Source organism: Lissotriton vulgaris, chromosome 12 (assembly GCF_964263255.1).
Source record: "Lissotriton vulgaris chromosome 12, aLisVul1.2, whole genome shotgun sequence".
Taxonomy (NCBI): Eukaryota; Metazoa; Chordata; class Amphibia; order Caudata; family Salamandridae; genus Lissotriton; species Lissotriton vulgaris.
The window spans coordinates 748,497,057-748,512,153 of NC_141700.1; positions in this window are offsets into that span (position 1 = coordinate 748,497,057).

Genomic DNA, 15,097 nt, shown 5'->3' on the forward strand with positions numbered 1-15,097 from the left:
ACTGCCCAGGTTGAGGACTCTGCCGTTTGCCTAGCGAAAGGAACGTACTGGGGGACTGCGAGACCCAGCATTCTCCATTCTGCACAGCTGGTGCCTCTTCCCCCGGCGGCCACGCCCCCCGCCTGCAGACCTCATAATCTTTCGCGACACCCGCTTCGCGGGTGCCGCTCACGGAACTGAACTGCTTGCCACGGAGGATTGTTCCACAGTTTGGGCGTTTGACCTACGATATCCCTGCTTGCTCCCTGAGGCACGACAGCTGGTGTGAGCGCTTTCCGCAGTCGGCGGAAAATCAACTCGCTCCCAGTCTGGAACTGCCCAGGTTGAGGACTCTGCCGTTTGCCTAGCGAAAGGAACCTACCGGGGGACTGCGAGGCCCAGCATTCTCCATTCTGCACAGCTGGTGCCTCTTCCCCCGGCTGCCACGCCCCCCGCCCTCACGTATTTGATTGTCGCAGCTCCACCGCGACGCGGGACGCGCGCAGGACGGAGCTCGGGATGAAGACCGGGCAAAGAGCGGGCCGTTTGAGGCCGTTCGAGGACCGTAGAGACCGGACCGGGCCAACCCACTAACTATTTCTCCAGAAACATTTTATCGACACTGGGCTCCACATAGTTACTATTTTAAAAAAAATCAGTTTTGTGGATTGGCTCTTCACGACTAATGGTATCAACCAGGGGAAATAAGGGTAAAAGCAAGACTAACGGGTGTGGGGATAAACTGCTAGGCCCAATGGACGACTTCATCACCAAGGCTAACCTTTTTATTGATCAAAGTATTACTCTGATAGAAGGTAGGGTGTCACTAGACTTAGAACACGCTAAGAGATCCTCTATGTGTCACTTAGCGAAGGCAAGATCCCCTGCAATAGACGGTAACTCAGGAGAAGGGAGTCGCTGTGAGGGCAGACTCAGTCTACCAAATACTGTCGACTTCTCGGTCTCCCAGCTCTCAGATTCCCAGATATCAGCAGGCCAATCTATTCTAGACCTGGAAAGGACCCCAGACCTCCCTGTCCAAACCACCCCTGATGAAATAAGATAAGCTAGAGGGAGGGCGCAGTAAGTAAAAGAAAAAATGGCCAAAAAACCACCAATATGACTGAGATTGCTGATACCCCCATTGGAGATACACCTACTAGGGTTCATCCCGCATCTCCTAGGCCAGAACACATATTAGTCACGGCAATAGTAAACCAACCTGTGCATGACTCATCTAGTCTAATCTCCTCAGAGCCCCCAGTTCTCTTACCATGCAGTAACGATACAACGTCTAGTAACAACGTACAGCTCTTAGACATAATTAAAGACACAGTGAAATCTCTATTCGCCCCAGTAGAGGCAAGACTGGCGAGGATAGCGAATCAGTTAACTAACCTAGTAAAGCTTGTAAAACCGGTACAAGCCCCGGCGGAACAAAAAAAGGGGGGAAATAAGAATAGTAAGCAGTTACTGCCTAACCAAATAAACATTCCAGATAATCTCCCTACATTGCCAAATATAACAACTAAACCAGGGCCTGAAAAGATAAATAAAACCAGACCAAAATTACCTACTAATACTACCATAACTACTTCACAAAGTAATCACTTGCCGTCACCAGCAGCAATCCCCAAAACACCGGTCTTGAAGACACCAGTCTCAAAAAAACCTGCGCCAAAAACAATGGCAACTAAAACACCAGTAGCCAAAACTCCGGCCCCCAAATCATACCCACAAAAGAATCCGGCTATAACAGTAAATAGAACCGGACGTAGAGGACCGCCCGATGGGAGACTTCCTGTTGAGATGCCCCAAGAAGCTTCTCCTTTCGTGGTGGTAATGACAGGAGTTCCAGAATTAGCAGAACACAATTTGGAACCCACATGGTCACTACAAAATAAAGCTCAGCACTGGTAAACAATAATCGTCCAATCCCACCATCCTGGATTTTAGCGGTTCGTAGAACAACCTGGGTGGGAAATGGAAGAAAGACTATCCCGGGAGATTGTATCGTCATTACATTCGAGGACCCCAGAGTCGTAGATTACATCTGCTCATGGGAGCCCTTGGGTGGAAATGCCGGCATAAGTACTGAACCACTCTCTTTCTTCTAAACAGCAAGACAATATAATGACTTCTATAATAATAATCATGAAACTCCCTGGGAATTCACAACTTCACGCCACTTTGATTATGGCAACACAAGACAACCAGTGATTTCGCGCTGCCAGAATTATGAGAACCCCTGGCAAACAGTAGGACCACGCTATAGGCGGAGGGGGTGGGATGATCAAGGCCCGTACTCACAGAGAATAACTTATAACGAACAACCACGATGGGACACTTGGTATAATATTCCAATGAGGAATAGATTCAGTGGCCTTGAAATGGTCGATTGACCATTAGAGGCGACTGGACAAAATAATCCTACCTCACCCAAAGTAATAAACTTAACGCCTTCCCCAGAACAAGGCGTAGTAGGAAAAAATTTAGATACGGCTCCTCTTTCCATCTTCTTCTGGAATGTGGCGGGCCTTCGCTCAAAAATTGATGATGGGACGGCCCTGCACTTTCTGGATCAGGGAAAAATAGTTTGTCTACCGGATACGTGGTCCACAGTGGAACTTCATCTCCCAGGGTACAAAACGTATTTTATCCCAGCCCTTACTTGTAATGCGGGCAGACCAAAAGGGGGGATTACTACATTTATAGCTAACACTCTGAATCTAAAAGTAACGCCAGTCGACTCTGACCCAAACTACCAAATATTATGCCTCACCCTCAAGAACAAGGATACAGTCCTTCTCATTAATCTCTACAATAATTTGGAAGATGGACAATTCTTGACCCTCCTTTCAAACATACATGAAAAAATAATCCAGTTCTGCCAAACCAGGATAGGCAAAGGGGCAATCCACCTCCTCTGAGGAGGGGATTTCAACATACACCCATGCCCACGAGGAAAGACCAATCAATGTGGTATAACAGACGAGCTAGACTCCCCTTTGATCCACTTTGAACACACCAAAATAGGGGATGCTATGAACAATATATTATCAGAGTTAGATTTAGAAATAGCTAACGCCACAAGTGCAGATACAGACCATCTACAGCCAACTTATGTTGGCAGAGGATTCCAAACAACAGTCGATTATATCCTCCTTTCCCCCGGACTGGCATGTAGACTTAAAACTTTTGAGGTTAGACACAACACACTAAGTGATCATTCTGCCTTGAAAACTGATTTCTATATAAATCAGGTCCAAACGATAACTACAATTATAGAAAAAACGCTTGCCCAAAATCGATTAGAGCTGGGAAAACAAAACGTATATACATTAAAGTGGGAAAAGGTAAATCCAACAGAAATCACCGGTAAACTGGTAAAAGCGGCTTATCCAAACATAATTAAAGGCTTAGACTTACAAGAAACAGATGAGACTGTTCTAAGTAATTTTATTCAAATACTGGAGAAAACAAAGTGTCTCCTTACCTCTAACTCTAAAAGCCAAAATACGATTGTTAGAGGATGGTTTAATCACAGCTGTACAGCGGCCCTAGCCAACTTAAAACTAGCTCTAAAAACTATTCCCAGAGACCAGACTCAGATCCAACTCTATAGAAAACAATACAATAGGGCACGTAAATTAAGAATAGAAGAACTTAAGCAAAAATTATGGAATGATCTCCATACTAGCGCTCTTTCTAAAAATAGCGAGAAATTCTGGCGTACACTTAGATCCCCCTACCTTGTAGATGATAAAAGTCCTAAAATAGAAGTGGCCATAGAGGAAGACATATGGGTGGCTCACTTCTCAAAAATCTTTAAAAACCCAACAACACCAGAAAGGACTGAAAACACACTGACAAAGGTTGAATACCCAATTTCCCTACAGTTCGACATTTCTGAGTTAATAGTTGCACTGGGTGCTAGTAAGAATGGGAAAGCACCGGGCCCAGATGGGGTTCCGGTGGACCTCTTCAAACATAATTTAGATCTTTGGGCCCCTATCCTCACCAGAGTATGTAGTGCAGCAGCAAAAGTGGGCCTGATAGAATCTTGGTCGAGATCTATCATGGTCCCAATCTTTAAGAAAGGGGATCGCCAGGATCCCACATGCTATCGCCCCATTTCGCTGCTGGATTCTCTGGGTAAAGTCGCTGGTAGGGTAATCCTCCAGAGACTCCAGCAGTGGGCTGAGGCGAAAGGCATAATCTCTGATCTCCAGTTTGGATTTCGAGAAGGCTTCGGCACAGTGGAGCAAGCTCTCAATCTTAGCCTCCTAACTAGTAAATACACACAAGCAAAAAAGGGCATGGTCTACATGGTATACGTGGACCTGTCCGCAGCATTTGACTGCGTCTCCCACGCAAAACTCTGGACAATCTTGAGGGAAATGGGAGTGGACGCTGTTCTCTTAGACTTCCTGAGAGAACTATATTCAACAGCGACTGCAAGAGTGCGTTTTGGCCTAAGGGGGGAGCTGACGGAGCCGTTTAGGGTGGAGCGTGGAGTCAGACAAGGTTGTGTCCTGGCTCCCTTCCTATTCTCTTTGTATACCAATGGTCTTGAGAAGGAGATGCTGAGGGGGGCACAGGACCTCCCACAGGTAAAAAAGCACCTGATTCCCGCTCTGCTCTATGCAGACGACGCCGTCATCTTGGCACGCACTCCGCGAGAACTGCAGAAGTCTTTGAATAGATACACAGACTACATGACCAAGCTGGATCTGCATGTGAACGTCAAAAAAACTTTCGTCATGATAGCAGGGAGTAAGAAAAAACAAGTTAGAAGCATTCACCGTAACAACCAAAAACTCGAGATAGCCGATAAATATCCGTACTTGGGCATCATGATTGATAGGAAGCAGAATTGGCGGGCAGAAGTGGACGCAAGGTGCCACTTATTCAAAAGAGCCACAGCGGCGTTGATCAGTTTCTCACAGAGATTAGGGAAAAGGGCTCCAGTAGAGCTATTAAAAATTTATCGTGCAAAGTGCCAGTCAATTGCACTATACGGGGCCGGTCTCTGGGGCCATGTTGACACAACTACTCTTCAGGGTGTAGAAAATTCTTTTTTCAGATTCCTCCTAGCAATACCAAGTTCCACTTCCATATACGCAATTCATGTGGAACTTGGTGTCCCTTATTTAGAAGACCTCATAAAGATCCAGCCACTATTGCTATGGAGGCGTATTTGGACCTCCGAAAAAAAACTATTTACACAGTCAATTGTAGCAGAGCTGATGTCTCTTGATAGAGCAGATAATATTCTATGGCTCCGGTATTTCAGATTTTTTTTTAAAGATCTAGGAAAGGAGAACTATTATCTCCAACCTGAAAATATTACTGACATACCGAAGAAAACACTGAAACAACTGGCATTAAGTCACCTAGAGTCACTAAGGCTGGCCGCTGAGTCTCAAAAACCCTCGGTCCTCCATGCTAATATGGTCCAGGCCACAGAAAGCATTCAGCCTTATTTAACATTGGAAATTAGTCCTTACGAGAGAATGCTGCTGACAAGATTTAGGCTAGACCTTTTTTTCAGGCTAGTAGCCTTCTGTGTAGGAAATAGGTGGTAACAAACCCTTCCTGTATGTCCGTGTGATGAGAATTCAAAACAAACTAATCTACACACTATATTGTTTTGTAAATTTCATACCTCACATCGGAAAACATGGCTATTGCCATTGTTGAGGCAATGGGGTTTGAGGTAATGCCGTCCCGCAATGCTTCGCCTACAAATGTTGGAATCTGAATCTGTCTGTTACCATGTTGTCAATTTTCTGAAATGTGTCATAAGGCATAGAAAAAACCTGTAATAATACATTTTGATTGTGGCCCTAGAAACTATAATGAACTAACCCTCTCTAGTCTTTTAAAATGTATTGACCTAAACTGGATCAAATATTTGTTTGAAAATGTAGACTTTATATTTTTTATACTGTATTTTTAAAAACAAATGTGCTTTTATGGTTTGCCAATGTGTTAAACCGAATAAAGGAATTTATACAGGGATTGCTTCCACTGCTGTTCGATTTTTTTTTAAACTGTGGTATGGGCTGCATGTGAAGGGGATTCTAGTATATATCTATATCCTGTAGGTAGTACTGTATAGAGGGGGCATTCTATAAAGTGTTAACTGGGAAAATGAGAGGTCTCCAAAGCCCAAAGTGTATGCCTACCTCCGGAGATATAGAATAGCAGTGGCATTTCTGCAGGAACCCCATTTATGAAGGCACTGCATTAAATATCTGAGGAAATGGTGGAGGATGCAGGTGTATGCTACGTCCTACTCTGGATTTGTCAGGGAGGTGTTGAATGGTCCCATTTAAACACACTCGCACACAGATTTATAAGAATGAGAGGCATGTTATTCTGGAGGGTGCGTTAGATGCGCATGAGCTCTGCCTTATCAATGTGTACCCAACTAACATTGATGATGGTGGTTTTTTTCGCAAAGTGTTAGTGGGATTTTAATTGTGTCCTGGATGGCCTGGAAGACAGAAAACCCCTGCGCCAGGATACTAAACTGCGCATTGACAGCAGCATAGATTTAGGCGCTGGCAAGTTTAGAGCTTGTTGATAGCTGGCGAACTCTCCATCCACAAGCCCGAGAGTACTCCTGCTTCCCCCCAGCAGCGAACACCTAGAGTGGGTTGGACTACTTTTAGATTCATACAGACTCCACACATAGAGTATTAGAGGCACAGTAGTTAGCACGATACATCTGTGGTAATTTCCGCTCATGATCTATTATGCGCTGGAGTGACCTCTGCCGCAGTTACCACTGAGAAGGCTTTGTGCGGAGGCCCTATTGGATCAGGTATTTTGGGAGAAAGTGTTGCAGGCCATTCTGCAATATTTTGAGCATAATTGGAACAGTGCAAATCACAGGGCAACTGAATGGGATGCTGTAAAGGTTGTATTGAGGGGATTATGCATGGTAACCATGGTAGACATTTCTTACATTGGAGGGAGACTTAACACATCAGGAAGCTGAATTGGAAAGACTGTTGAGACTTCTTTCTGAGACCCCGGCTATGTTTAGCGATTGGGATAGACAGCGTCCCAAGGTGTGTGAAATATGGGATCAGCTGGAGAGACACTCTAATCACCCGCTTCTGGCTCTTAAGGATTGGGGAGGAGCTATGGTATTCATCCAGAGGGCAATAAATTACGTTGTCACAGCATATTTGAGGTCAGTTTAGACTACGACTCCTGGCAGGAAGGATGTTTCCCAGTGTTTGGCGTACTTGGAAAATCTGCATCTACTGCGTCTTTGTCTGGAGGACTGGAATTGGATTGGGGCCCGCTAGCATCACAGGAATTGTTGACAGCCATAGGAGCACTGAAAAATGCCAAATCGCCATTAGTCGATGAGCTCCCTGCAGAATTATATAAAACGTTTGCTGGGACACTGGTGGAATGTTAGCAGTGTATAATGTGGCAATAGAAATGGGGGTGCTCTCGGATTCCATGAATGAAACATTTGTTGTGCTAATGCCGAAGCAGGGAAAGGAGCCTCTAGAGGCAACATCATATCGGCCTCTTTCCATGTTGAATGTGGATTTAAAAATCCTAAGCCATACCATGGCAGCTAGGGTGCTTCCACATCTAACCCAATTGGTCCACATGGACCAATCAGGCTTCATACCACACTGAAATACACTGTGAAACCTTCGCCGTCTGATGCATGAAAGGCTTGAAGAAACCAGATGGACAGGCTTGAGGCACAACCATCTGGTCGAACCGTGGTTTATGGAATTGATTCCACTCACCCTTGGTGGAACCTGTCTGGTGCAGAAGGGCTCCATGAGCCAGATTTGTAGACTAAAGAACAGGGCTCTGGAGGCGTTACAGAGCTCTGCCACGGAGCCCAGATGCAGCTTTTCACCCCAGGGAAGGAGGGGAGCTACAAGACAACATACTTGGCAATTTGCAACACAATGGTCCAACCTGAAACTTCCTCCTCTGGCCAGCTGATGGTCTTACCCTGGGCCCATAAGAGCTTCCTTGCATAGCCACTTTGACTTTGGGTTCTGTTCCTTCCTCTTTTAAAAGCGCAAGGGTTCTTCCCATTCTTAAGACACCCGGCCTAGATCCTTCTCTCCCCTCTAACTTCCGGCCTATTTCTCTTCTCCCCTACTTGGGGAAGATCCTTGAAAGTCAAGTCAAGTCAAGTCAAGAGATTTATATAGCGCGCTACATACCCATAGGGTCTCAAGGCGCTGGAGGGAGGGTGGGGAATTACTTGTCGAATATCCAACAAGCCATGTCACCTCTTGCCTGTCCTCTTATGTCGAGGAGAACCACCTCTTGGCCTCCCATCAGGCAGGCTTTCGACTAGGACACTCTACGGAGACAGTTATCATCGCCGTCCTGGACGAACTCAAGGGGAAAGCGGACACCAATCTTCACCAAGCCTTGGTTCTCCTCGACCTGTCCGCTGCGTTTGACACGGTGGACCATGCCATCCTTCTCGACCGTGTCAGCGCAGCGGGCATCTGTGGCATAGCCTTTTCTTGGCTGGCGTCCTTTCTTTCGGGCAGGTCCCAAGCGGTTCACCTCTTGAGTTTCTCCGCTCCCCCTCGTCCAGTCACCTGTGGGGTCCCTCAAGGCTCTTCCCTCTCCCCTCTTCTTTTTAACCTCTATATCCACCCTCTTATTATTTCCCTTCGCGAGCTGGGGGTCTCTGTGTACAATTACGCGGATGACCTCCAGCTCGTCTTTGATCTTTCTTCTCCCTCGATTTCTCTTCCTAAATTCTGCTCCACATTAGTTTTTATTTCTGATTGGATGAGCACCAATCATTTAAAGCTCAATCCTGACAAAACGGAGCTTGTCCTCACGGGTGGTCCCTCCAACCCCTGGTCCTCGATTCACTGGCCCCCCTCTTTTGGCTCCACCCCGTCTCCGGTCCCCTCGGTTCGGACCTTGGCCATTAAGGTCAGCCATGACCTTACCATGAATGCCCAAGTCAGCTCCGTGGTATCCTCCTGTTTTTTGTCCCTTCGTCTCATCCGGAAGATCTCCCGGTATTTCTCAGCGGACGCCCTTAAAACCATAGTCCTGGCCCTTATCACCTCTCGCCTTGACTATGGGAATGGCCTGTACGTAGGCATTCCTGCTTATGAAATCCGTCGCCTACAGGCCATCCAAAACCAGGCTGCCCGTCTCATTCTCCTCCTCCCAAAATCATCCCATATCACGGCTGCACTTAAATCCTTCCATTGGCTCCCCGTGCACCTCAGATCATTTTTCAAATTGGCCTGTTTGGCCTTTTTAGCCTATACACACTCAGCCCCCCTCTTCATTAGTTCTTTGATTACTCCTTACACTCCCACCCGTACTCTTCGTTCCTCTTCTCTTTCCCTCCTGCATGTCCCCCGTTTTCGTAAATCTAGAACGGGGGGCACTCGCTTCTCGGTTCTGGTCCCCGGTTCTGGAATACCCTTCCTCTCTTTATTCGTTCTATTCCCAACTATGCTCACTTCCGTAAAGCTTTGAAAACATTTCTGTTCTCCCAGGCATTCCCCTGTTAAACTCCCTTGGTCTCCTCCTTAGAGTCTAGTTTGGTCTCAGCGCCAGGAAGCCGCTTGGCCGCAGTGCGCTTTATTAAGTTTCTTTTTCATTTCATTTCATTTAATTTCATTTCATTTCTGCCAAGCAGAGCAGGCTTCCCTAAGTATTTGAGACTCTTTCCTTGGCTCTAAGTGACATGGCAGGCCAGAGAAGACCAGCACTGGGAGATTCCACCCCTGGGTCAGTCAGAGCTAGTCACAACTAATGCTAATGATATGCAAAGTAGGTGCTCCCGTTAAACAAAAACACGAAAACACCACTTTCCCATATTTTAAACAACCAGCCAAATCTGCAATGCGATCAAGAAAGCAGATGATAAGCCGACTTACCAGTAACAAATTAACATCAACCTTTAACTGGTATATGGAGGTCGCTTATCTACTGCGTGAATTAGACCCAACTCACAGCTACATCTAAAGACCAACAAGTGATAGAGCTACTGATCATGCAGCTCTGACACCCAACAAGACCACATCACCCAGCGCCACCACCACCAGAACCTCCCCCCAGACCACCCTCGCTACTACCACTGAGGCAGGGCAAAACAGGGCAATGGACCTTCCTAAAATACCATGGTCCCTCAGCTGCACAATAGCTGAATGTTGAAAGATGTGGCAACCAACTATACATGAGCAAGACAAGTCACCCATCAATAATAATGCACACAATGCCAAGTGTAACACTGATATGCTGCACAGACCTCACTATGCAAAGCACAAACCTCTCCGTGTGGAGATATGCTATTGATACTTGTAGTGTAGTGCACGGTGGATGCAACCATGTTACCTCAGGCATTGGGGAAGATCCTGGTCATGTAGCAGTGTTGTCCCCCAATGGAAGCGGAAGCGGAGTGGGCTGGTCCAACGTACGCCACTCCAGCGTAGGAGTAGAAATAGATAGGCCAGGCCCTGGGAGTGGTTCACTTCTGGGAAGACCAACAAGTCTGCAGAGCGGTGACGGCTGACGCGGCCCCACCCGCGCCGCCGCTGTGCTTCCTGTTTCCTGTTCCTCAGGCACGCCTATGCTCGCCGCAACGCTGCTGATGGTGCAAGCTCTGCTCTCCGGCTGGTTGCAAGCCCTGCTCGCCGGCAGGGAAGGATGACCGGCTGACGCGGCCCCACCCGCGCCGCCGCTGTGCTTCCTGTTCGCTGCTCCCGCTCCCGATGCTCCCTGACGCTTCCCGACCTCCTGATGTCCTCGCTAGTTAGCTGCTTTGCTAGCTAGCTGTCTCTCGTTTCGGAGCTGCCAGGGGGTCCTGCGGGCTGTTACAGCGCGGCAAACAACAACAGCAGCGCTGATTCTTTTGAGAGGTGTACGGGCTTCCCCTGCTTTCTCTGCAGCAGCGGGGGAGCCACTAATCAGCCGCTAATCAGACCGAAATCCGCGGAGGATGGTGTACGCAGGCCCCTGAGGAGAGGGCTGTGGTGGCTGCAGCAAGAAGCTTCCAAGCGCTAAGGCAGGAAAGAGCGCCACCCAGTGACCTCAAGTGAACGGTGAGGTACCGGGAGTCAGGGGAGACCGTTGGTCTGATCTGTTCTGCGAGGTGAGGCACGCTGGACGGGGGTGACAGGGCTTCTCCCAGCTCGCGCTTCGCTTTGTTTGTACCACACCCCCCCTGCAATCTTTCATTAACCTGCACGCTGCTGTCTTTGATCTTTTGATGGCGTAAGGAGAGCAAAGGAGATAGGCTGGCTTCTGTACCATTGCGATTTTGCTACACATCTACATCTGCTTTGAGGGGAGCTATTCACTGACTCACTGTTAAATTAAGAAAATCCTCTTGTTCAAAATGTTCTTATTACCCTGAGCAAAGACAGGTGCGCCTTTTAAAAAAAAAAAAAAAAACCACACACATTTGCAAACTACGAATCCTGATGGCAGCAAGAGCGAGGGGCAAACAGCTCAAGCCAGAGCTGGGAAAGGAAGCGAAACTCCCTACTCCGATTAGCTCTCCATCAACTACAAGGGGGGAGAGAAAAAGCAGAAGGAAAAGGCAACAAAAAGAAGCTCTACAACAGAAAGTAATGGAACTCAATGATCAAAGTAGAAAAAATAAGTATAATGTATCAAGGAAACAGATGGAGGAAGATAATGATATCAACGGGGACAATGAACAAGAGGAGGGCGAAGAGGATGAAGAGGCAGAAAGTCTGACTCTGTCGGAACTGTCAGCAGAATTGAGTACAAAAACGGTCCAGGGGGGGGGAGACGTTGTCAATGTGGACCAACCGGCTAAGGCCGCTAATACGTCCCCTTCTTTGCGCCCTGAGAGTCGAGCTACCCTCAAACAATACCCTCTCTTCTCAAAACCCCTTTTGCAGCAGGGTCAACTTTCAAGCACTCCTTCACGAGGGGAGAGAGAACAAGGGGATACAAGAGTCACTTCAGAACGGGTGTCCTCCAACACGGCAGGGAGAGCAGGCAGCCCCGCAACGCAAAAGTCGCCACAGAAGACTCCGGTGCTAAACATCGCAGGGGCAGCAAAGCTGGAAGGAGCAGCAGCGTTGCCTTCACCAACGGTTTCCGCCTTGGATGTGGTCCCTCTCTTACACCCCCTGTCGTCGCCAACCACAAGTGCGAACTCTAGTCCAGCCCCAGGCAATAAGCAAACTACGACAGCCCCGAACCAAGCCCTAAGTTTAGAGAATTCCCTGACCTCCCAGGATGATGTCTTGCGCGTTCTCCCGAGTGCTACAAAAGCAAATAAGATGGAAGATATCCTAGTTACGATTCTCCAGGAACTAAGAGATTTCAAATTATCTCAGGCTCAGGAAATCTCACTTCTGCACAGCAGGCTTTCGAAGATGGAAGAGTGCCTTGGGAACATTCCTCTGAGGGTCTCCGAAGCCGAAGTTCGAATATCATCTCTAGAGGACTCACTGTCTACAATTCAGAAAAATCTTACAGAGGCCAACAGAGAGAAAACACATCTAGAGGAAAAGCTCCAGGACCTTGAGAATTACAATAGGAGATCGAATCTACGATTAGTAGGCATACCAGAGGGCCTTGAAAACAAGGATGTAGTTAGCTGGTCAGATTCATTATTAAAAAAAGCTATCCCTGAACTACAAGGTGACTTGACTATAACAAGGGCGCACAGAGTTCCTGCACATAAACCCAATAATTCAAAATTCCCCCGCACAATCCTCCTCAACTTTGCAGACTTTAGGGTTAAAGAAAAAATCCTAAATACCGCATTCTCTAAAAGAACTTTCAATGCAGAGGGGGTGAATAATTTCAGGATTTTTGGCGATATGTCGGCTGCATCTGCACACAGACGCAGAGACTTTGTGAAGCTCATAGACCCCTTTAAGAGCATGGGAGCCCAGGCCATGATAGTGCAGCAATCAAAACTTAAAGTTTTGGCTAAAGGAAAATTCTTTATATTCACGACCCTACACGAAGCCCAGACACTACTGGACGGCCTTGGGGGATCATAAATCAAGTTGATGTACTCTGCTGAATTTATCACTAATCACTAATGCACGGCGGATACTTCTCGGAAACAGGAAGCACACAAGGATGCAAAGAGATGGCATCCAAAAGGAAGAGACAAGAGAGTAGGACGGAAGTGGGACTCTGGGGTCTCCGTCCACTCAGGGGGGGAGGGAAGGGGGGTGAAGGGGGGTGTCGCATGGGGGAAAAAAAGAGAGTTCAAATGCAATATGTTTTTTCACACTCTTATGACTACGGTATGAAGGTTATTCATCGATCTCTAGCACATGTCACTTTGGCTCATTTATGGATAACGATAAATTGACAAGACCATATAAATATAGTTGCCCATTTTGCACTGGGAGGTGTCTTAAACTTATTGCTAATTTTTCTTTTTTTTGTGGGATTTGTTTGGCTGCTTATTTGCATATTTTGCACAGACAAGGGTACTCTATTGTACATCTATTTTCATGTACAGTACAATGAATGGCATGTCTCCCCATACATCACTCTACACTTTTGCCGCTAGCTTGCATATTTGCACATGGAAACTCAGATTTTTATGAAAATCTCTATGAACTTTTCCTGTTATTGCTCTTTATTGTTAAATATTTTTATTAGTTATCATTTATCTATCCTGCTGCTGTTGCTTATATGCTTGCTCATTCTGCATACGTGCACTTCAGCTAGGGGCCACGTCCAATGTCTTGAATATCTAAATTTTCAAAACCGAGCTGCTATCTTTTTTTATCTTCACGTCTTGTGTAATGAATGATGGGTCTCCTCAGATAGCACTTTACATTTTTGCTGCTCGCTTGCATATTTGCACATTGAACTTTAGATTTCTTATGATTTTCTCTATGAACATCAGCTACTTTTGTTTTTTCATTCATTCATTATATATTTGTAATATTTCTCAGTTTTTCATGTTGTTGCTGCTGTTTGCATATTTGCTCATTCTGCACTCGTGCACTTTAATTGAGGGCTACGTTCAATATTTTGAACATCAATGACATGGTGAAATTTATTTCATTAAATGTTAATGGGCTGAATAACGTTCGTAAAAGGAACGCTATTGAATGCTGGCTAAAAAATCGAACAGCTGATGTTATCTATTTGCAGGAAACCCATCACAAAGATCAGGCAGAATCAGTTAAACTCTTTAAAAACTGGACGGGCTATAACATATCTGCTCCTGCAGGGTTGGCCCAGAGAGGAGTTTCCATTCTAATAGGAAGACATGTAGGTTTTAACCTTGAAGGATCGTACATAGATCCTAGAGGCAGATGGGCAGTCGCACACGGTAAATTAAATTATGTCAACATTATCTTTGCCACTATTTACGCACCTATTCTGGACGACCCACAACCTATTTTACAGGTTAAGCAGGCATTAACCGGCCTTTCTGGACCAATAATTTGGGGGGGTGATTTTAATCTATTACAAAACCCTCGATTGGACTCCTCCAAGAAAGACCGTCGACAGAATAAACCCCAAGTCTCCTTAGCTGTTCAAAGCTGCAAGATAGATCTTGATGTTATTGACCATTGGCGTAATTTGAATCCCAACAAGCGTGAGTACACATGCCATTCAGCAAAATATAACTCTGCGTCAAGGCTGGATTTTTTCTTGTCCTCCCACGATCTAGAGTTATATAATTACGCTTACCTACCCAATGCCTTTTCGGATCACGCGGCTCTTTGCATGGAGGTTAAACTGGGGAATTACGAAGCAAGATCTATAAATAGATGGTTTTTTAACAAACTCAACCTCCGTGACCAACAATGGTGCACTGATATTAATGAAAAGATTGAGCTATTTTTTTCACAGAATAGAGGTACAGCTCCTTTAAACATAATCTGGGATGCATTTAAAGCTACTCTACGTGGAATAATTACATCTAAAGAGATCCCCAAACTAAAGGCAAAACGGGAGGAGAAAATCAAACTTCAAACTGAACTGTCACAGGCTACCCAAGAGCATTATAGGGTTAGATCCCAGATTTCCAGCCACAATCTCCACGAGGCGAAGCGTAAGATGAAGGAATTTTATTATGAACTAGGTGAGACAAATAGTAATTTTCAGGCACAAA